The following is a 24239-nucleotide window of genomic DNA, read 5'->3' as shown; positions in this document are numbered from 1 at the left end:
ACTATTTCACCCTTTGAATATTAGACAATACTTGTTATACTGTGCTAAATTATCAAAACTACTAATCCATTCTGTAGAAAAGCCAAGAACAAGCAGCAGCCAAAACCAACCTTTTGAATTCTAGTGGACTGCAGCTTGTCTCCTTTGCTTTAATTAGCTACAGCTATTCCCCATCTTTTCCATGTTTTTCCATCTGTTGCATTACTAAAACAGCACTTTAACAGCAAATGATTTAAGTTGGGCTCACACAGGGTATGCTGACTGTAAAGAAGTCCGTGGGACTCAAGAAAGTTAAACCAGAGGTAGTTAATCTCAACAGTATGGAAGCAAATTACCTTCCATATATTTTTCAAGTCCATACCTGCATATTGGTATATGCACATGTCGAGGCCCACACAGACACGGGGCCTGTACTCAGAACAGGAGAGAAGGGCAAAGGCTTGGGAATGACTTCTCATGGAAGAAAATAAAGGATGCACTCAAAGGACAGACTAAGAACACAACAACCTCAAAGATTTTCTCTTTACATTTATAACAAGAGCTTGCCTCTTTATGACATATAAAGGGAGACATCTCTCTCTTTCTCCTCACAGACTAGCTGCAGAAATCATCTTAAGGTAGCCATAAAGTAGGCAGAGTGATAGAGGGTTTTCCTATCCTCTGCCCACATTTCCTTCAGATGATATATACCAAGATATTGCTAAAACCAATGATACTTTGCATTAACATTATTTTCTGTCAATTTGAGTTAACATTTTGACAAACTGAGCAAAGTATTACCCATCATTAATAGTCTTCTAAATGGAAATTATAGTCAGCTTCATCCACACCCTGCCACACCCACAGGAATATCGACATAAGCAAAACTCTGACACAGGCTGAAACATCCAGGAGAAAGAAACGCTTTGCTAGAGATATTGTCAGTTTAAAAGTCAGTGACAGGATCAAAGCAATTAACTAACCAGCTTAACAAAATGAGATCCTTGAAACAGAGGCAAACTGCTACCCAGTGACTGCAGTAATGCCTCTCAGTATTTGCCTGAGGCATTCTTCATTCTGATCTGGACACAGAGGGCACAAAACAACAGGCATCCACATAAACATTAGTCTCAACTTGTTTTGTACATACAATCCTCCATAGGGCACTTAGCACTGTTTGGACAGGCAAGGCCATTTTCAACCATCTAGAACACATTTGAGTGTTGGTCTTTATGAACTATCATTGTCAATGTACACTTACTTTTAAAAGAGTAATTTCTTTTTTACATGAGCTCAGTCTTTTAGTCTGAATAAGAGTATCTAAGTAGAACTCTTTAGCACTAACTGAAATAATACAGTTCTGTATCTTTTCTGAAATACCACTTAGGTAAAATTTCTTCCACCTGAAGTTGTATATAATCCTTATCTGAAAGTAAGAAGCTAAGCCTTTTCTAATTTTCAAATTTATCCACTAATTGCTTCTTGAAGTCTTAATTCACATTTTGAAATACTAGAGAGTAAGAACTGCTGAAAACTGGACAGGCACAAGTCTAGCTGGCCTTATACTTCAGTTGACACCCTATTACATTTTCATGCTGTTAACAGAGAAGTGACTCTGTGCCACTGAAAAAATTCTACTTGCAGAGCTTCTGCTGCTGGGAAAGACGTGAGAAGTTTGAAATAGCAAGAGTAGCTGGTGGGAGAGCTGACAATTTGGCTGGCACGCGGTCTGAAAGCTGCACACACATCTGAGGGTCAGCACGGCACTCGTTCCCATCCTCAGAGCAGGGCCCACAGGGCCGGCCCTGCCACACCAGCAATGCCACAGCCGGCATTTCTGCACATTGGCATTGTGTATTTCGGTCTTCTCACAACACATTCTGTCTGCTGCACAGAGCTGTATAGTAACACTGCAGCAGAATGAAACCCAGCATTGCACATTATCACATAAACCCCTCTGCCCTTTGTGAGGCAGAGATTTTACAGACAGTGCCAGCTGCAATCTGTAGGAAGCAGTGTGAATGTTTCCATGAATTCAGTTGAAGATCATATGCTCAGGGTGTGGCCGTGGGAAAGACCAGAGTATCTTACACACAGTCCCTAAAGCCCAATTAGTGTTCCTTTAATTACAAACAGACTTTTCCATATCCCTTTGCAGTATTCTGCCCTCCCTTACCTGAATGAAAACCAAAATAAAATACTATGAACATTAAAAATATTACATAAGTTGGACACAAAAATCTCTTCTTTAAAAACTGGAGTCTCACTTGGACAAGATACTTCATGAAGATGAAATATTACATATCAAATGTAATAAAACATTACAAGCACTATAGCTACAGCAGAGGAACATGCATTGAACACAGCTATTCTGGTCATGAACTGCATATAAATTTTATTTGCACATTATTTATACATTCAAGCACATTATCTTCCCTCCAGGTGTAATATTAACAATAACATAAAGGCGGGAAATGTAATGGAAAATCTCAGTTTAAAGCTTGTCAAAATTGCAAGCAGATGAAAATTTCCACTGCAAGCATGGAAAATATTATATGGCTTTAATATAGGTGCCCATATTTTCTGCATACTCACATCCTGCATTTATTTTCCTTGAGAAAAATAAACCTCACAGAAGTCTCAGTCTGCTTTCACACTCCAGAAAAAAGCCCTTGGCAGAAACAAAACGCATGGAATTTGATGGGAAGCTTTTATAAGGATTTCTACCCAAATTAAGTTAAAAAATAATCATTTGAATTGTATTTCTACAGACCAGATGCTGCCCTTGTTCGGTTAGTGTCTCAGCTACAAGTGCATTAGAATTTGGCTTTAATACACAGGGTGGACATCAAACTTGCAGGCATTACTTCCTTCAGACTGAGCTACTAAAACCCACTAAGAAATGTACTTTGCATGCATTTTTATTTTTTTTTCCTGTACTCTTTAACTTAATAAGACATCTTAAAAGGCTCATCCCATTTCATGCACCTGCAAAGAGTCTGGACTTGCACCCCTCAGCTGTTACCCTCTCAAAGCTGTACTTGTGCATCCTGTTCCACAGAGCATGTGAAAATTCAAATCCATCTTGCTGAGAAATTTTGTTCACAGCTGCCTGCTTGGCAGAGATTTGGCTGGGGGGGGGAGGGAGGAGGGAGAGACAATTTTCCAAGCAATGGGGAAAAACAGTACAGAACTTTCATCATCAATGGCCTTGACATTGCTGGAGCCAACGGAAACAACATCACCCAAGTGACTCCATGCGAGAGAACCATTCGGACGCAAATAAAAAACCTCCTGCATTTATTTCTATCATGGTAGCTTATGCCAAGCTTCCTTTGGTGAAATCCAGATTTCTCCTGCATAGGCTTCCTCCTGCTGTTGATGGAGCAGGATATTTGCTGAAACAAGCAGGTAGTGAATGAGATATTCTGAATTAATCAGCATATATGCTGGAGAGAGGATTGTGTTCTCTTCTGAAGCCGTAAGAACTGTGTTTTTCCAAAGGAGCTATTAAGGTAACAGACACAGGATTTCTGTACTAAATGTTAACTGGATGCAAGTCTTGCTGGCAGGTGAATTCTGTAACAGGTACATGCCTTAGTGACTCTGAAAGTGATTCTACCAAAAAAAAAAAAAATGCCTAGCAATTGATACAGGCCTACACACAAAGAACAGGTAACATTTCATGAGGTAACTTCTCATTGCCATAACTCCTCCAGGATTCCAAAAGAAATAAAAATTTACAGGAATAAAGCCTGGTTGGTTTCCTCCCCGAATAGTAAATGTATTTCGTTTTATCAAGAGAGTATTAGAAACCAAGTACTGCACAAGCCTACTTTATTACTGCTCAATGATGAGTATAGCATACTCAAAATCAAGATCAGGGATCTCAAAATCATTTTTATTCTTCGTGTTTTCTTGTGGTATCCCAAGCCTTTACTGAATGTGCAGTGCTAAACACTTCTGTACTGGTGGCATTTTACTGATGGCATTAGTTATTCTAGATATCACATAAGTGTTTTATAGACTAGGAAGCAAAGTACTTTCAGCTTTGTCTAAACCAAGCATAGAACAGATTAGATACAGACCCTGATCAGGAGGGACACTGACCACTTTACATGTATTTGGGTTTTCTACTCTAAAAGACATAATTTCCCAAATATTAATTCAGTAAGATGTTGAGAGATCAGAAAGCTTCATTTGCAACCACAGGGACAAGTAAATCCACTCTCATGTTATTGCCACCAGACAACTTCTATCTTTGAAGTCATTATTGATCCTCAGGTTGCTTCATTACACCACTTTACAAAGCTCTGGAGAACAGAAAGAAACTTTTGATGAGCGTTTTTAAGGAACAGAGAACTTGAAATCTGAAGTGGCCATCACCCAGAGATCTGAACTCTGAACCTTACTTGGCTGGTGATCTCTGAGGGTCAGACATTACAAGAAATATGACCCTAAAGCATCTGTTGAAAATCAGACTACCAAACTGATGGGAAGTTCAGTCTAATCCAATGGTGGGACCCAAGTCAGCTACTGAAAATATATAATGCTACCAAATGTAGAATCATTACCCTGTGAAGAAAATGGTTTCAGTTCTAGCAAGAAAATCATAAAAAATAGCCCTTCGATGTAGTTTTTCCTTTAAGGTCATAGAGAAGCACCAAAAAAGAATATAAAGGGAAGACAGGAGCAAAAAAATTAAAAAAAACTGATCCTGGATCAAAGAGTTGAGAGTCAGTTGATATATTCAGTAAGGGCTTTGTGAAAGAATTCTTAAGCTGTGTGTAGCTCTTACAGACATCTATTGTGGGAGCTATTTTAACCAGCTTCATGTCTGACAGACAGTCTGTGGAATATAAATAAATTTCAGCTTCTAATACAGATATAATTTTCCTTCTCTGTAGGAGTGAATACCAGTGAGAAAGTGCAGTGTTTAGGATCAGTCCACTTGGATTTACAGGTTTTGAGAAGCCTAAACTAACAGACAATTTTTGAAGGCCATAAGCAATAAAACCCTTAATGTGCCAGAGGAAAAAAAACGGAATTTAAGAGATTTGCCCACCACTACGTTGCATGTTGTGTTACAACTGAGGTTTAAATATCCATTCAACAATTAGCAATGGATTTACCATTCATTTCTGTTGGGATTGTCATCAGAAGTACTGGAAATAGAGAGTAAAATTCCTTGGGTCAAGTAAGAGAAAACCCAGACAAATGAAAAGTCAGGAAAATATAAACCAATATTTCCCCTAATAAGTTATCAGTCATTTATCATCTACACCAGTCTTTCACCTGGAGTTGCACTTATGTATCTCTGAGATGTTCTCAGGACAAAAATCCCTTCTCAGGCTTGGCTTGGATATTAATGTCTCTCACTAGGGACACCTGAGTTTAAATGAACATCTCCCACAAGGAATTCCCAGTGTTAAGAGTTACTTGAGTGAGACAATGTACCTGAATATTCTCTTTGCTCCTTAGAAACATGGGAGACTCTTCCCATGGAGAGAAGGAACCATTACCTGAAGTGACCTCCTGCCTCCAGCTCTATCCCCTTCTAATCTCTTGCTACCCATTTCAAGCACTCACCCCACAGACTGAATTGCATTTAGCAGCATTGTGGATGTCAGTTTTTTCAGCTACCTCAATAATGACTTATATGCTCTGCCCCAATAACCAAACTGACACAGCTTCTCATCAGGTTCTACCTGCAATTCACAACTGGAAACTGCAGATTACCTACTTGGGGTAATGAAAATCAAGTGCTACATCCCAGCTAAGTAACAGTCACCTAAAACAGACAGGCATTGATAAAGGTGACTGAAACATCTGACTCTAGTAATCTACTAAACAGTCACACTAGATTTTCCTGATTCCTTCAGTACTCCCATAAAGACCTAAGAGGAATTAGAAATCTCTTTTACACATAATCACAAAGGAATCACAGCTCTTAAGCAAGCCATCCTGACAGAGGACAAGAATGTTAAGAAAAGACAGGAACCATGAGAAAATTATTGGTCAGAGAATGTATTCGTAGACAAAAATGTGAAAAATACTACAATGTAGAATACAACTTATGTTAAAATAGCATGCACAATATCCATTTAACACCGCAGCACATTCAAAATCCAGTACCTGATAATTATCATTACCGAGGATCAATTTAAAAATCTGCAGACATAAGAGTCAATCCATCATTTAGATTTTGAAGCATTCAAACTAAAAGTGATTTTGAACAACTCTACAGTCCTTTTAGTTGGGGAAATTTATTCACAGTGGTCAAAGCACACCAAGGAATTCTCAATTCTCTGCACTCCAAACAAACAAAGGAACTGAATACGTGTTAACTTCAGAAGCTAACTCGAGTTTTTTAAGTACCAGCACCATCACCTATTTTGCTCTCCAAAAAATACCCCAGGGACACCCACAACAGGTGCAGTGGAAATGGACCTGCCTAGATAATCAAGATCGTCCTTCTTATTTTTAATTGAACTTTTACAATAGCAAAGGTGAACAACACATATGAATACTGCAGAAAGCACAAAACCATTAGAAATAAATCTTATTTTGCTATTTCTCCAAACTGCTGGTGGGGTAATCAGCCCCTAGTAGTGCCTGCATTTAGACCACGGTTGCACTCAGCTGTAAATGCACACATCTTGCATCCTGCCAATGCTGCTCCTCACCTGTGTGGGTCAGGAGATCGATCAAGACCAAAGGCTAAATTCCCTGGCTCTCACAGAGCTCCCAGTGCCCTCTGAGATGCCCTGAGGGTGTAAGAGACACCTGCCAAACTTGGCCCCGATGGATCTGCTGTATCCTGGATGGACTGAGCCAGGCCTATTGGGCTTCCCAGTAAGCAGCAGGTGCCTGAGTGCCAGGTCATGTCATCCCATCCCACCCCAAACACGAACAAACCCTTCCCCTATTAGTGGCTTCCCAATAAAGGGCTGAGCTGAAGGAACAGGAATAATAATAATAATAATAATAATAATAATAATAATAGTAATAATAAAAAGCCCCTCCAAACCAACTCCCCTGCCCCCCCAAAAAATTAAAATTTGATGAAGAATAAAAAACCACACAGCATGTGTGCGTTCTGTTCAGTTTCACTGAAGTCCCTGAGTCACACCATGCCCAGAGCAGAATCAAACAACTCAGAAACAAAGGTCCTGTGAAAAGAGGGTCGCACACACTGGGCCACCTTCCAAAGACTGAAAATAAAGGGCACGTTGCTAAGTACAACTTTTAGAGAAACCCCGACAAGAGCCAGAAGAGCACTATGAAAATTTTGGGTGAGATCCCAGCGCAGAGCTGACACCTCACCTCAGCAGGGCTGTCAGCATCCGGAACGTGGCAAACATGACTTGAGCAGTTTTCCAGTGACTGCAGTGTCCCAGTCACCAGGACAGATGAGCACTGTAGGCTGCCCTTAATCCGTCCTGTTTACACAGCCCTTTTTGCAGGAAATGGCTCCTCCCAGGGTTTAAGGGACCAAAAGATTCAAGTGATCTTGAAGTACAGAGAGGAGGTAGAGGAAAGGGTGGTATTCTTTCCCATCAAAGATCATTTTTACTTAAATATCACTCTCTGTTGAACTTATAAAACAGAGAGTGATATTTCTCTCAGATTTCTGAGGCTTTAGTTGACACTGATGAGCTTTGCCAAACAGCTCTGAAGGTATAATCCTACAAAAGCAATACACAAGCACCCTTCTCTGCTTCCCAGAGGAGCTCAAAAGAAATGTATCTTTGTAGAGACAATATTTGACAAAGAGATTTATATATTCAAGGAGAAATGCTATTTTGCACTGAAATAAGACCAGGCTGTGAATCTAGATAGTCCCTTGAACAATTAGGAAGTTCTCTCAAATACTTGCACCACATCTGTAAGAGCTGAAAAGCCCAAACAGAACATGCACTAAAAATAAATAAATAAAGTGCATCTGCATTGCTCTGTTAGGTCTAAGTTTTGCTCAAGGTCTCTTCCATGGACCTTTGGTGACTGTTCAGCTGGAAATTAAGGGCCCAAGAGATTTTTGTGAAAGCAGTAAGGGATATCCTGAGTTCCAGCCAGCAGCCTAACAATGCAGCTTCCAACAGCCAAAACTGTGCGGATTGCGTTAGGAACATCACTCACTACCGCCCTGTGTGCTTACGGAGCCTCCTTATAATTCCATTTTAGCTATTAAAAATGTTCAACTTATGAAAGATACTACACTTTAAGCAATAGGTTCCTACTGTATAAAAGTCAAACTATGACTTTTAATTGCTTTTTATTTCTCAATATATTCAGGTAGTGAGCTTTGAAAGGTACACTGTGTAATTATATTTATTGCAAAAAACAATTTTCACAATTTAGGCTGTGGAAAGTCTACTTCTAACTTCACTTTCATTCGTATTTCACCTCTGACCAGTGTAACTTGAAATTTTCTTTATGAAAACCTGTTCTAAGCTTCAAGGCAAAAAAAAAAAAAAAATCCAAACCCAAACCAAAATTCAAACAAGACAAAACCCCCACCCAGTTTGTATTAAATTCTCATTGAAAACCTATGTATCTCCCACTGTTTTCTACTGTAAAATAGCTCAGATGCACTTCTGTCAGCAACATCCTCTCTCCTGCAGGACTGTGACATAGGTGGAGATGATCACTCTGGGATTGGATTAGTTTCTTGGCAAAAGCGGTTATGATGTACTTGCTGCTACATCCTAAGGTTTGTTAGCATTCCTTGTCCTAGCTGGATCTATGCCCCAGAGGGGTAACTGAGGAATTATTGCAGAAAGCCAGCATCTGAGCTGTGGATTTCAGAATTAGCTGCACTTATGTCCAAGGGATGAAATGCTTCAATAACTTTTACATTATTGCACATTACTTCTTACCTGTACTAAAGCGCATAAAAATAAGAAAGCAGAACTGTCTAAATTATACAACTTTACAATTTCTAAAGGCAAATCTTTACAATCCTAAGACAATTTATGTCCCATGCAACAGTCAAAGAGGTATGAACTGTTTAAAACTGTGAAAATCTCTAAGTTCTCTCATTTTTTGTTACAACTGGCAGTTAACTTGAATTGGGGTCTTAAAATTTAACTGCAGAGACAGACTTGTTGAGACAACTACAAATGTGAGTCTTCACACATTTATCACCCTCCCCGTGTTTCTTCTTACAGCTTGATGGTACCTTGGGAACTGACTGCTCCATGTCATTTCTGCAGGGTTACTCCCCTTAAGTGCCTCCTGTCTTGTCAGCTCTCCCTGCCCAGGAGAAACCTGAGTGTGATCATGGCTCTTCCCTGAGAAGCTTCTTCATTACAGAAACTGTGATTATATTTCATTTATTCTTTCCATACCTCATTGGCCCTTACACTATCACAAGCCAAAACACAGCCATTGAAATGTAACTAAATTATTAACATGCAGAATGCTTGATGTTCACATTATTAATTGAATTTCTTGTTGATGTAGGAAGGACCAAGGTTCAAGTAAGTGGTGAGTATTGATCCTGCCCTCAATAATCCAGATGTTCAAATGGTCTTTGTGCACAGTTCATCACCATTCCTGGAGAAGCAAAGTTGTACTCTTAGCAAATGCTTAGAGGGCAAATGTGAATTTTGTCTGACAAATACCATGTATGAGCTACGAGTATTAGTAAAGTAAAAAAGAAAGTTAGGGAGTTGTTGTTGATCACGGTTTTAAACAAAACACAAGTGTGCCTTCCTTTCTGTGCTAATTCTAGGAGAAGAAGGAAGTCAACACAATTAATGGCTGATAATTATAAAAATACTGTGTTACTTTATATAGTGCAGAATATAGCTTTCACAAACACTAAAGATTTTTCATTCAACTCCTTTCTGTCAAGTCTGGATAATATTACACTATTTTTGTTAGCTAAATGTGTAGTTAGCTAAAGATATGTGAGTCTCAGAGTACTAAGTATTTCCCAAGACTATCAAGGAGAAATTATTTTTTCTGTAGCCAAGTAATTGAAAAAATAAATTCAGTTTCTTAAGGTGATACATACTTTATTTTTTTTTTCTCATTTCAGGAAGCACCATGCACAGGGTATATATAGAAATCAAACAGACGATACTAAAGCTCAGTGGCCTATATCTGATCCAAGATAGGAAATCTTATGTTCTGAGTATAAAGGTTCCAATTCAATTACACCTGTGAAACAGCATTAAGTATTCTAAAATAAATGAAAAGCATGAATTGCATTACAAAAATATAATATCCTGACCCCTGAAATATTCTGATCCCTGAAAAAAACTGCTAAGAAATCAAAAACATCTGCTTCCATAACATTAATTGGTCTTATGAGCAATTTGTTGTGGAGACAAAAAAACTTAAGAAAAAAAAATCATCAGGATGGGAGAGAAGGTGACAGTGGGGAAAAGAGAGCTCAATCCCAGTATCTGGAAACAAACTTGCACATTTTCTTCAGTTCATTTGAGATTTGGCACATTTGCCAGTTTTACAACATTCTCAAGCTACAGCTGCAAGGTACAAATATGTACAGGACACAGTGTGAACATACAGTATGATCATATATAAACCCCTTGGAACCATCAAACCCTGAAAATTTCTGGTCCTTATAAAAGTTACCTAATAAACACTTAAAATTTGTAAAAGCTAAGCTACTTACTCAGGTGCAGTGCTCAGGAGCCAACTCACAAATTAGGAGCAAAGGAAAACAAAATCCAGTTTATCAGCAAATACAAGTATGTAGCAAACCATCTTTGACTTGAGAACAGATTATTAGGAGCAAGTCCTCTCTGACCTGACTTATTTTTGGAGACACACGGTTTCCATGTCTTGTTTCTACTGTCGCAGATCTGCACACTAGGACATAAAAATTCTGTACAAATTTATAGTAGTTGGGGTGAGACAGTGCTGAGGCTGATGCCCAAAGACTGGGAGTTGATGAACAAATTCAGTTCCTCAAATAAGAAGGTGCATCGTTGGATAAGCCATATAGACTTCCATATATTTAATTTTCTTCCGAGCCCCTCCACGTTATGAATAGAGTGCACAAAAGCACAATAATTTATCTAGAAAGAGCAATTTGGAAACTACGTTTACTAATATTTGCTGAATTAAGGCTGATAAAAAGATGCTAGTACAGGTCTCAGTGCAAAAACACTTAACAGTCTACCAAGACCTGGATTTTCGCCCTCAGAGTGAATATATTTTCGTGTCTCTCACCTAATGTAGGAATCTTACTAACATTTCTTCATGAGCAGCTGTGACAGTATGTAGGTGTTAGAAAAATACATTTTTTCCCCAGAAAACACCTGTAAGTAAATAATGATAAATTCTGAAAGAGCACCCTAAACCATCCTGTAGCCACAAGTTATGCTGACCAATGGTTTTACCCCTCACATTCATCACAGAAAGCTTTTTCTCCTAAAAGGCTAACTAATTTAAACTTATCAGATTATCAAACTTCATTTAAGGAGAGTATGGATGCTAATAAATAAATAAAATTTAAACCACACATATCTTATTAGTTTACCTGTTATTGGACACAGGAACCATAAATTGGAGTCACCACTGGAAAACACGTATTTGTCCATACAGGTAATGGGTGGTAAAAGTGTTTTTCTTTGAATGATTATGTTTACTGATTTACATCAGTGGAAGGGGAGAAACATTTCCAGTGAGCTCAGTCCTACTTCCCTGAGAAAAAAAAAAACAAAAACAAGGAGCAGCACCAGCTGCTTGGCAGGACTGTGCTGGAATGATAACATGGTCTTGGAGCGCTCTTGCTCAGGCCATGGAATTAATTACTGATGAGCACGAGCACACCACAGCACTGACAATTGCTTCACCTTGCCCAGCAAACAAGCTGTTTTGCTCATGGTGCTCACTGCACTCATGCAGAGCTTCTCCAGAATTAGTTTTGCATGCATTGCACATCTTGAGCAATATTGGAACAAAGGAGTGGACCGTGTCAAGCTACTTAATATTTACATATAGAAAAGATTTGTGGACAAGGACAATTTGATATACCAATAGCATAAAACTCGGTATTAAATCTACCTGAAACTAAGCTAATAAACCCCATTTTATTTAATAACATCTACTCACTAATTTGAGTTAATCTTCATTAGCGATCCAGTTCTAATTAGAAAATTAGTATGAACTGGTCCTACAGTTCATTCAGCAAAACTCTCATCACCCTCCAATTTAAGAGACTCTTGTTCATAAAAAGATGACACATTCCTAAGAGAATGGAAAATGATCAATCTGAATTAAAGAAAAAATATTAACAAGGAAAGGGGACAAAGAAAGAAGCTAAAATTACACAAAAGTCTTTTTATATCAAGTGACAAAGGAAGAACAGCAACCAAAAAAAAAAAAAAATTCAACCCGAGAGCCAAGCAAGAAAACCAACAAAACCATATTACCCAACAGAGCCATGCCACATCAAAGAAACTCAACCACGAGCTCTGCTGTAATTGTGTGATTGTGTAGGTTTCTACACTTCCTTGGATAATGTTCCAGATTTGTTGGAAATCTGGACAGGACTCTCATGAGAACAGGCTTTCTGATGACATTTTAGATACTCCCAGGTTTTAAGTCTGCCAGGAAAAATGCAAGAGCAGCCTTTTTCCATAGCAGTTTTGTACTTGGATTCCAACTCCAGCAAAAGAGTAGGAACTGCAGAGACGTATGAACTTAGAGAGGGATCAGTCACAAAACTTTCCACATTCCTGACCAGTGCTCAATATGGTACACCCTGAATTTTGGGGAAGATGCAAGAGAACTCTGATTTCATTTGACTCACTTCAGCCTTTCCTAGTTTTGAAAAAAGTATTAATTGGTGGTATTTAAAAAAAACACCTGACAAGAGTCTCAGCTTTATTCAGTTTGTTACGAAATAGTTTTCTAAGGAAGATCAATGATTTCTGTCTGTCTTGAGTACTGTGTTGTGAGTTGAACAGGAAGGATTCCTGCAGCTTACAGATACGGCTGGTAAATAAAACAGGATGTTATAAAGGTTACCTTCCTTACACAAAACAAGGAAAATACTGAAGTCGTTGGACTGTGAAAAGGCATCTTCCATCAGCAACAACAATAACATGCTTGCTACATTTTGGAAGGGGAAAAAAAAGCCAATGCAACAACTGATTTTCTATTACTCCTTTCTGCTGACAACAAAACTAGAGGCAGTTTCATTCCTGAAAACGACGACATAATTACAACTTCCACATGTATATCTTACACTTCTTTGCAAGAGATGCAACTTAGAAACAGGTGTTCTGAAAAACATGCTCTCGTGCAGTCAAGACAAAGTTAAAAGGTCTTCTGGGGGAAGGAGGTTCCTGGCTCAACCACCTTTTCTATTATTGACATAGATTTGCTTCTATGCTTTTTTTTTTATTACAACACATACTGTCCAGTTTTATGGGGCGAGAACAGTAAGTTCTTCCAGAGGGTTGCAGGAAAGTGAAAATCCTTTTTCTAGACATTTGTGGACACAGACAGCTTTAAAAATGTAGCAGTCCAAGACTCTTGGAGCACAGGAGAAGGAATGAAGACACATTTGGTTACTATACAGAGATTCTGTTAGATTAGAACAGTCAACAGGATCTGATGGAACACAAAGGAGAATGGAAAGAATTACTTCCATTTCTTTGGGTTTTTATGTTTTTAGCTAGGAAAAAAGGTCTAGATACTGGCAAATTCCCAGGAGCAGCACTGGTTTGCCTTTGAAAGCTTCGGTTCTGCAAAGTGGGGCAGGAAAGGCAGTTGAATCTCTTCAAACAGAGAAGTTGCTCGATAACTTGGTGACCTTCCTGTTAAGCCCAAAGGGCCCCAAACACACAGAATCCATAAGACCCATGACATCATCAAACACTGGAAGTTGTTAACCAAATGCCCAGTGTCAGGAAACAACTATCTGTCTGTGACAAACTGAGTTCTTCCCTCTCTATAGGACTGGAAATAATTTATTTTCTATCAAAGTACGCTTACAATCTTTCTCTCTCTCGTCAAAAGACGTGATTTCAGCAATCACTTGCAGGTTACCCATCTGGAAACCCAAAAGAAATTGGTTTTAACCTGCTTTGTGGTCCCTTTACTGGAATAACACTCACCCAAGAAAGTAGTGCCCTTTGAAATGGTCATCCTCTAGGAAAACATAGCTGATGTGAAAAATCATCACATGTAATCCTTTTGTCATGTTCAACGCTCTGAGTATTTAAGTGTTTGCTTAAAAATGTTACAAATGGATTCTGGAAATCCACATATATTTCTTGGAGCTTTTTAAGTTCAATAAAACTGCTTGCATTCATCCACATAAGATCATGTGGTATTTTAGGAGGAACACCTTAACTATTGTGCTGCAGTTTATTGAGACAGAAGTATTGCTGATGGGCATTAATTAGCTGCTTTATTTTTACACTAAGCAGTGCACATGGCCCTTCCTATACCAAGTCATACATTAATGGTTTTTTTTAAACAGGTACAAATAACATTAGGTGTGGTAAATAACCACTGAGCACCCTCTGTGTCTCACCTTTCAAAAGTAGGAGTGCCATGGACCCAGGACAAAAGACATTTCTGCAACACATACTTACTGTTCAATACTTTCCTGCTCATCCCTAGCTTTCCCCCCCCCCCCTTATTTATAACTGCTTTTAAATTGTTCTGGATTTGCAAACCTTTGGCCTTGCTTCACGCTCTGAGCATCATCCATACAGTCTCACTAAGTATGTGGACTTTATAAGTTGCTCCTTGTAACTTCAAGGGTTTTGTAGGACTGAAGACTCAAAAGCCAAATGGAATCAGAGAGCTGAGGAAAAACAATCGGTCTCTAATGAGCCATTTGTCAAACTGGACAAAAGCTGTACAGCTTGCAAAAAGCTTCCAAGGAGTAGCATTAATTCCAGTCTCACCCACAGACACCTCATGTCCATGGACACTCACTCTGCGAGACTCACATGTACATCCCCGCTGCGGCCAGCTCCCCGCCCTCCCGTGCTCGCGTGCAAACGAGGCAGCGACAGACACGCTGAGGGATCCTCGGCTGCCAGACTTCCCCTTGCAGTTCTGCTAACCTCAGTGCTGACCTACAGTACCCTTAGTTTTCCATTCCTTAGACTCTCTTACACAAATATAGCCCAGGATTCCAAATTGGGCTGTGTTTATTCCAAGAACACAAAGACGACCATTTTCACATCTAAGAAAATGACATGTCTTGATAAAAAATTGAAACATTTTCATACGATGCCAAAAACAAATGAAGTTTTCATCAGCATCCCAGATCCCTGTGGACTGGTTTCTAGTCTATTCTACTAATTCCTGGAGCCCAATGCCAAATTCATGTCTTCCCAAATTTGATTTAATCCTCTCTTGCTTGAACTCCTTATTTCACATTAGCTGGGAACCTTCTCAAAGGTTTTCAACTATGCCCATTAGTAGGTGTCTTTCAGGGAGAGAGTTAATTTAACCACACACAGAAACAGTCCACAGTTGCTTCAATGAGGTGCTATTTTTCATCTTTGCCTTTTAAATCAAACTGAACATTTGGATTCCAAGTGTTGGAAACCATGGAAAATACCTGTAAGTCAAAAAGCAGCACTGCAAATAAGCTGCTTTCTTTTCAAAATCAAAAAGCAACATATTTTTCTTTTAAGTGATCTACTTAAATTTTCAAATACAACAGCCCCATCACAAGATTCTTGGTTTCATTTTGCTAAGTATGTTAACGCTAATTTGCAGTTCAATGGTGAAAAAAAATTCCTGGCTTTTTTTTGTGTGCCATTACCAATGATGATAAATAAATACCAAATACTTTAAAAAATCTATAAATTTATTGTAAATATTGAAAAGCAGCTTTCCACAGGGCTATTAGAAAAACACCTTCATTTCATCAAATTGACCTTTCCTAGAAAATGAGCAGCTCATAACCTTACAACACTAATTAATAATAGGGTGCTGACAAATAAAACAAGCTGGTAAATATGAATCTTGTTCATAACAAGATTGCACAAGAAAATATACTGTAATGACCCTGTCTGAGCATCCTGTAATAGCCCATTGTTCCTCTCTATTACTGTCATTCAGCAATTTTTTTAATAGCGGATGTGTGGCTGCAGAGGAACCAATGCAACATGGGACTGCACGTGCATAAATCCTGCCCCATCCTAGAGGTGAGGAGATGGTCCCGGCACTCCTGGGCTGCTCGCTGGATGTGGAGAGCTACACAACAACGCCACATCTCTGCATAGCTTGAATGAGAGAAATAAAAATATTTAGCTACAAGTGCCTAAAGGATTTGTAAACTGAGAAGAGAGCAGAATCATTTTACCTGTGCAGGGCAAATTACAGGAACAACAGGAATGAATAATGGAAAATCATAGGCTTAAATTCTGAGAGATCGTGGAGTCTTTTAGTCAATACATGGCAGAAGAAATAGGAGGTATCCTTCTGTTCCATAAATGAAGAGGCAAGGTGCTAATAAAGATCGTTAGTGCATGACAACTGCGTATTTTACCTGCTCTCTGTATGACAAAAGATGAGCTAACTCAGCACTGCAGTTACTGACACCTTAACTGGACCATGGACTGAAACCCAGCATCTGGTTTTGTTACCTAATTAAAATAGTGACTAGACAACTAATTTCATAACCATACTGTGAATTCATGTCATGCAAATTACTGCAATCAGTGATTTCTCACCAGTTAAAGGAATCTTTCTGTTTATCAAAGTTTGACTGACCACAGGACACCTGACTGAGCTTGTCCCTGCAATGAGAGTCATGCTAAAGGCAACATCATTCCATTCACTGATTTGTTCAGTTCACTTTCCTATGGGAACAACATTTTAAGGTTCAAACATTTTTTCCTTTGTGCATTTGTTATTCCTTCCATCATTTTGTCTTCCTTGCTACCAGGCTTCTTTGTTTTATTGTTAATTAGTACTCAAAGAAGGAGGAGTTGGACAATGTCCTGTTTAAAATCTGTAAATGTTTAAAAATATAAAAGCTCAGAATTCTATGAAACCCAAGGGCTAAAGAAATTGTAAAAATAAAACAAAACAAACCTCCGGCTTAACAATTTCCACATTCCTGTATGGTATAATGCTATTTTTGAACACTTTGGTTTGGCAAATGTGCATTCCCACAGGAAGTTGAGTTATCACAGATAACTCTGTCATGCCAGTCTGTCTTCATTGGACAACATGAATTTCCACAGAAACCTGTCTTTCCTTGCCTATGCTGACTTAGAAAGGTTACTGGTCCCTAAAATCTGCTTTGAACCGGGGCTCCTTTTGGTGCTACCACACCGTAGCTGTGTATCCTGGAGGTGGCAGCAGCCACTGCTGTGCTCCGGTGCCCCAGTGCCCCTACAGACAGCACAAGTATTCTGCCATCCTTCCAACAAACCCTGAATTACTGCCATGTCCTTCACTGGTCTGTAATGTGACTCTAGGAGAAGCTTAGCATGTCAGCAGACTATTTTATCCCTGCAGCTCTAAATAAAAAGTGTCCAGTTAAACTACATTGTCTGAATTCTTCTCTTGGATTGTATGCACAATTTTTAGAAGAGAGATCTTCTCTAGAGAAAGAGCTCTGCTTGTACAAGCTCTTCTGAAATAATTGGGGGAGAAAAAGGAAAAGAAAACCTAGGCCCAGCAGCTATCCCGGTGGATCATGCTGAAAGGTTAAAAGCATCTGAGTGATTTTCCTAGATACTCTCAAAATGCTGATACGGCACATCCAGCAAGCAGGGCTGGGGGAACAAAAGGCTCTTAAAAGATCGTGCTGTGACTTCCATCATCAGCCCAATAATGACACTCTCAAGAGTTGAAGATGGACCAAAATCACCTCCTTTAGTCAGAAATTAACAATTTCCAGAATGAGAAACTAAAAATAATTTCAAATGAATATGACTGTACTTCAGACAGAATTGTTTGAGCTTCCAATTATAACCATTACTCCTGTTTTAGATAAACCCTACACTGTGATAGCAAATAGATATGAAACAAAAATCTATTTCCACTTTACTCACTGGTGTGTAATCTGTGGCAGTGTTAATTGCACTTAGGACATAACACACTGAAAATTACAGAAGTGATACAATCTTTCACATCTCCCTCAAGGAAAAATGATGGAGGGTGAGATCCCCCAGTTCTGTAGGACAAGGAGAAGACCACAATAGCGGAGTTTAACTCAATGGGAATTCTTACTCTTATTTGCATATTGGTTTCTAAAGTTCTTCTTTTCTAGGACTATACTTTTCCTCGTTTGTTTTCAGCAGAAAGGCTTTCATTTCCTGATGCACATACACAATCAACAGATTAGAAACAATTTTTTTTTAAAACCCCTCTTTACGCACTTCTTCTAAAACTGGAGAGAAAAAAAAATCAAAACAAAACATAGGAAAAAAACAAACCCTCCCCCGCAAGCCCCACACTACACTGGCACGAACATAACCACAATAAAGGCTGCAACTTAGTTCAGTGTTTAAGTGTCTACTTAGCATGTGCTTTTCCAACTGCTGCCAGCCACACACAAACCCAGCGCAATCCTGGTGGCCTTCCATGCATTTTAACACAATAAGCAACACATTTAATAAAGAATGAAGAATGCACAGTGGTAGCCACACGGAGTACTTGAATAGCACTCAGGAAAGAGCCTTAATTTGGCTTTCCTGAACTTGTTGAAGCTAACTTTTTCCCCAGTACATACTAAATCAATGTTAAAAAGGTTCCCGATCCCAGTGCTTTGTTACGGTACACACGGCTGCTGTTCCTCTGCGAGGAAGATGGCTCTGAAGTTCAACACGGTCATTTATGGAAAGGGTTCCCACCCCCACCTTCCCCTTCCAAGAAACTGGACGTGTGAAGACAGACATTTCTTTGAGAGGAAGAATAAGGCAGAGATTAATTTCATCTGCATGAGCCAGTATAGGATAAGCTTTTGGAAATACTGTCAAGCCACATTCTTAATGCCCGGCAAAGTGACTCACTCAGAGTCATCACAGGAAAGGAAGTTGAACAGAATCAAAAACGGAACAGGATGGGGGCTTAAACAGGAGAAAGAAGTGAGAGAAAGGAAACTGGATTGTATAAAGTAGTCTGAGGTTACATGTTCTAGATGAGATTATTTTTTAAATAAATATATAAAGTATGTATCTGTAAAAATATATACACATACGCATATATAAAAATACATGTATGTATGCATGTATTTACAATAAAAAGCGTCTATTTAAAGAGAGACTTGTATTTGTGGATTGCCTTCCAAAGCTGCCTGCTGAGGTATTTGTTTCTGTTTGAGGTGGCATTGACATGGTCTGAGAAATAAACAACAATCCCCTCTAGAAACCCACAAATTTTTTCGAACACATTCCTATTCCACACAATATGAAACTCTCAGAATATGGAGCTCCACACTCATGTACAAATCGACCACAATGCAACAAACACATTAGTACATCATTCCCTAAAGAAACACTGAACAATAAACAAGACACTTTTTTATTCTCCCACCAGAAAATGCGTAATTGACTTTTACTAGAAACTCCATGACACATGGCAAAATTTCTCTCCTCCAAACTTTTTTACTGTGAAAGTTTGGATGATTAGCCACCTAACATATCAATTAGGTAACTCAAACAGAAAAAGCATATAGACTGTCTCAATATGTAAGACAGTTACAGCAGACTTCACCACAACAGAAAACACATTACTTGTGCAAGAGAATGTCCACCAACAAAAAGAACAATTGTGGTCCCCAAGGAAGATGAAAAAAACATTTTTTAATATCATCAAGGCAATATTCAACTGAATCACAGCTCTTTAGGTTTCAATCATGTCACCCAGGAGTACAAATTCTGACTGTATAATCCAATACCAATGACTGTCCTTTTTTATGTTCAAGGGGACACAAAGAAAGATGAATACACACATTAAATCATATAACTAAAAAAAGAAACTTCAGAATCAAGGAGGCATGCCTGGTCAAAAAATGATCCTGGAAAAATGTATTAGAATAAATACTTCTAAATTCTCCTAAAAAAGCTTATCTCTGTTTGTGTAATATTTCTTATTTAATCCCCAGAGTGACACCTGCTGGACTTCACTAACTGAAACTAAAGGGCAGATACTCCCATTATACAGAATATTTCAGGATAATAATTGCAAAAATGTGCCATTTTAGTAATAAAAGGCTGCAGAGTATAATATTTTCCTTCCATTTAGGGTACTCAATAAATACATAGATGCAACTGCAGAAGAAGGAAGTATAATGTCAAAAGGTCTTACTCATTTCTGAAAAGTAAATTTTTAAATTTCTATCTAGGAAGGATTATAGAGTACAACATTTGGTGACAAATTATAGTAATTTCTGATAATATTAATACTGAAAAAATACTTCTAAATCCTAAAACAAATGAGTTCTGGTATAACAAAAATGGTCTCAATACAACCATTGTTTTACTTTCTTGAAATTCTACCAGAATTGTCAGTACTGGGATAATATAAAATTCATGAAAATTAATTGGCAAGATTTTACCACTGTGATGGGGGAGGGGAAACGTAAGGAGAAAAGCTAAATGGTAATTCAAAGAGTGACACTTTATACCCATACAAGCATTCAAGGTTGTGCAGTTTTCAAGCTGAGAATATCAAAGAATAGGTGGAAAAGATTATGTAGATTTTAGGAACATAAGATATTCGGCCTAAACACAGCTAATGGTATACAACAGTGTATGAGGCAGGTGCAGGTGCTTTGAACATAGAAATCAAAAGGAAAAGGTTACTAATGTCTTTCTTTGGCTCCTTGTTCATATTACTACATAGGAAGTCAGAGTGGTATGGGCTTCATTAAACAAAATCATCGCTAATTTTTTGGGCGATATTTTTTCAAATGTAGCCTGCATGACGCAGACATAAATCCAGAAATACAACATTGTTTTATTTTCAAAAATTCAGTTAGAATGGTCAGCTACAGCTTAATAATGGCCAAAACTGCCAGAAAAGGCTTGAGTGACACCTAGGATATATTAAAAGGTAACAGCCTCAGACACACTCAAATTTGCCACAAGAGTCTGATTTCTTTTCTTGAAGGGAGAATATGGCTTCTCTCAAGGAAAGTCTTTTTTTGGTGCATTACAACGAGTTAAATGCATTTCAAATGCATCTTTCCAAAGAAAAGCAACTCAAAATAAATCACTTTTGGACAGCGTATACTGCAGAAATGATTGAAAGTGTTTGCACAGAGCTAGGGCAGAAAAAGGATGACTTTGCTGGGAAAATGTAAACAGTATAAACAGACTTGGGAGACTGAAGCATAAGAGACAACTGTTAAAACAAAACTTGAAAATGTGAAAGTTTAGCCTTTCAGTTCTGCCCAGATACTAAAATAGAACAAAAAGTGTTGCTAAGGAGAAATGTTCTAATGGAACCCAATTTTGTAAGATCTTCTGTTGTACCACACTGGCTGTGGAATTCTCCATTAAGGTAACAGGTGAGAAGTAGGCTATTTTCTACTGCTCTTTGTGCAAGTTTTTTACACTGAAAACATCAGAGCTGCCAACGTGAATGCAAAACGTAAAAAATAATGGGTTGTGTCCACGTATAGAAAGCTTTCTCTGTTTTCTTTTAAACATTAGAAGGATGCAGCATTCAGATATATGCAATTCAGAATATTAGCACTTGTGATTCCCAGTTTTCTAAACAAAGGGTGAGGTCTAGGGTTAATCTACTTTGAAAGGCTCTTTATAAACCTATGTTCTCTCATTAGTTACAACACTGGCAATAATGGAAGTCAGCGTGAGATGGACCTGCATATGCTGTATGTAGAAATAATATACTATATATGTTATTGTATCTCTAATACACATAAACATACAAAAAACCCCACTTATTTTACTGCCTAAAAGTTATTTTTTTGCCAACTCACATCTGTTTTGATAGTAGCAGTACTCATTCCTTCCTCGACACAGTAGTATCAAGGATATAGTTAATTCCAGAGCTCTGACAATTTGCTGCACCAAACACTTAAAATACTCACTAGGGACAGAGCAGTTCCATAAGTGAGTAAAGACTGTTTTCAAAAAGTGCAAAGCTTGACTGAGGAAACTGCTGCACATGAAACTCAATGACAGAACTACCCAGGCTTCCAGAGCAGAGGTGGCCAGGGCACTGAGGCAATGCCGGTATTGTGTGTGCGCCACAGGAGTGGCAGCTGATCAGAAGCACTGAAGGGATTTTGGTACCAAATCAAGAACATCGTAAACACATTGGCAACAGATGGGAACAACTTCTTAAGGAGAAATCCTGTTTTGTTTTCCTAACTGTAGACTTGGACTTCTCATTGGAGAAATCCCCTCAATGGCTTTAATAGATAGCTTACGTTTAGCATTTACTACTGCAGTGACTAGATGCACCTCTGTATACGTGAGTAGATATACACTGTATACGTGTTATTATTAAAACCATATCGATAGTGCTAGTTTCTTCCAAATGACCATGGCCCAGTTTGAATTGCATTACTGCATGACTTCATGGACTTTTGTGGGTCCAATCCTACCCAGCTCCTGCACATGCCAGGAATGCTACATTACCTCAAATGTATACAATATAGAAGCAAGTTAGTAATGATATGGGTGGCAAAGGAAATTTGTTAATGTGCTTTCTTCCCTCGCTTTTGTTCTTAATTGTATCCTGGTCTAAAATCTGAACTGCAGTACCCAGACAGCACACGGAAAAATCCTGTATTCCCAGAGCAAGTCCCTTTGCTGAACCAGGTAAGGCATTGGTCACCCAGCAAGACACATACAGATCTGTGTTTTCAACTGGAGCACTCAAAAATTACAGAAATTACAAAAAAACCCAGCTGCCAACAGACAGCAGAATGCAAGTGCCTGGAAGGGTGATCTATGTATAATTCCTTCAACAGAAAAATACCCACATTTAGGAAGGTCTTGCCCTTTGATAGTCGGTGGAAAAATTCCCACCGGTTCTCAGTGGGCCAGGATTTCAACAGTTGTGTTGTATCAAGAAAAGCCTATTCAGAGGGACAAATGCTACATCTCTTAATGCAGAGAAAGACTCCAACTGATCACAAACTCAGGGTGCAGTAACATTTGAAGACGCAAGGACACACATAATGCAATTCTTGAACTTGCAATGCATCTTATATATCCAGGTACTTAGTTTTGCCCAGTAAAAAGTGCAGTCACACTGTTCTATGTCAATACCCTGCCTTTGTCTTTGCTTAACCTGCAAATAGTGCAGATTCCGGCATCAAACCTGCAAACACACGTGTCTGGCACATCATCCGTGGGCAGACCCACTTCAGCCTACACCAGCTGCTAATAAAAATCTGGATAACTTAGCTGATACACTTCTGAAGACAGTTGTTCCCACTGCACTGATCATTAAAACACCATATGCACCTTTTATGTGAAGTGCCATCTTAAGCGACTTAGTATCACCAAGTGCCTTTTGTGTGGATTAAAGACTATGGGATTGCTCCTCTGTGCAGTGAAATAGATGAGAGTTTAGGCAAACTTCAGAAGAAAATACTGTGCAAACACAGGTTTTTATTTTTAATTAAGAATTTCAGACAGTACCATAGCACGTGTACTTTAAAAGAAAACAAATGGGTTCAGATCTGGTCTTAACATCGATCTAGATCTAGAGAGTCTCCTTTCAAAGCACCGAGAGGACCGCAGATTGTGAGCACATCCCTGACCTGAAGAGGCTTCAGCTGTTAGATGCATTGTTAGTGCAAGGGAATGACAAGATCTCCAGTATGCACAGTAGGACCGGGAAGACTGCATTGGCGCAATTATAAAAGCAGCAAAGTCCATCCCCAAGGTACCTCACATGAGTTTATTAAGGCAAAGAGAAAAAAACTCAGGGGTTTTTATAACTATTTCATTATCTTCCCTTATAAACTGCATGGATAACTAAAAGATTAATTGTAGATCAAATCCAAGTGTGATTTATAGCCTAACAAGATTTATTTTCCTGCTTCTATGGCTCCATTGCTTACACACACGAGCAAATGACTAGGATTACCAATCTCAGCACTGCAACCGCATTTGTAAAACCAGAGGGTATCACATCTGTTTTGGAAACTAAAGGAGTGCCAAGACTTTTAACTGCCTATCAGCTGGTACTTGAAGGCACGGAATCACACACTTGCCACTGTTCAATAGTTCCTCAAGGAAAGGAAAAGTGGGCAATTAGCTGTCAATAAATCAGTTCGGTGTTTGCGGTTAAAAACCTCAAACAGT

At 38.7% G+C, this 24239-nt stretch overlaps 1 protein-coding gene across 1 annotated transcript in view; it reads right to left on the bottom strand.

Annotated features, from left to right (window-relative positions):
* The window catches only part of CALCRL (calcitonin receptor like receptor), a 63863-nt gene that overhangs the window by 38711 nt on the left and 913 nt on the right, over positions 1 to 24239 (bottom strand). The window lies entirely within an intron of this gene.

The sequence above is a fragment of the Corvus kubaryi genome, unplaced genomic scaffold (assembly GCF_017639235.1).
Source record: "Corvus kubaryi isolate FWS band 111438036 unplaced genomic scaffold, C.kubaryi_AGA036_p1.0 37396, whole genome shotgun sequence".
In the NCBI taxonomy this organism is placed as follows: domain Eukaryota; kingdom Metazoa; phylum Chordata; class Aves; order Passeriformes; family Corvidae; genus Corvus; species Corvus kubaryi.
The sequence above is the reverse complement of the archived record's forward strand: the minus strand, read 5'-3'. Positions and strand labels throughout refer to the sequence as shown.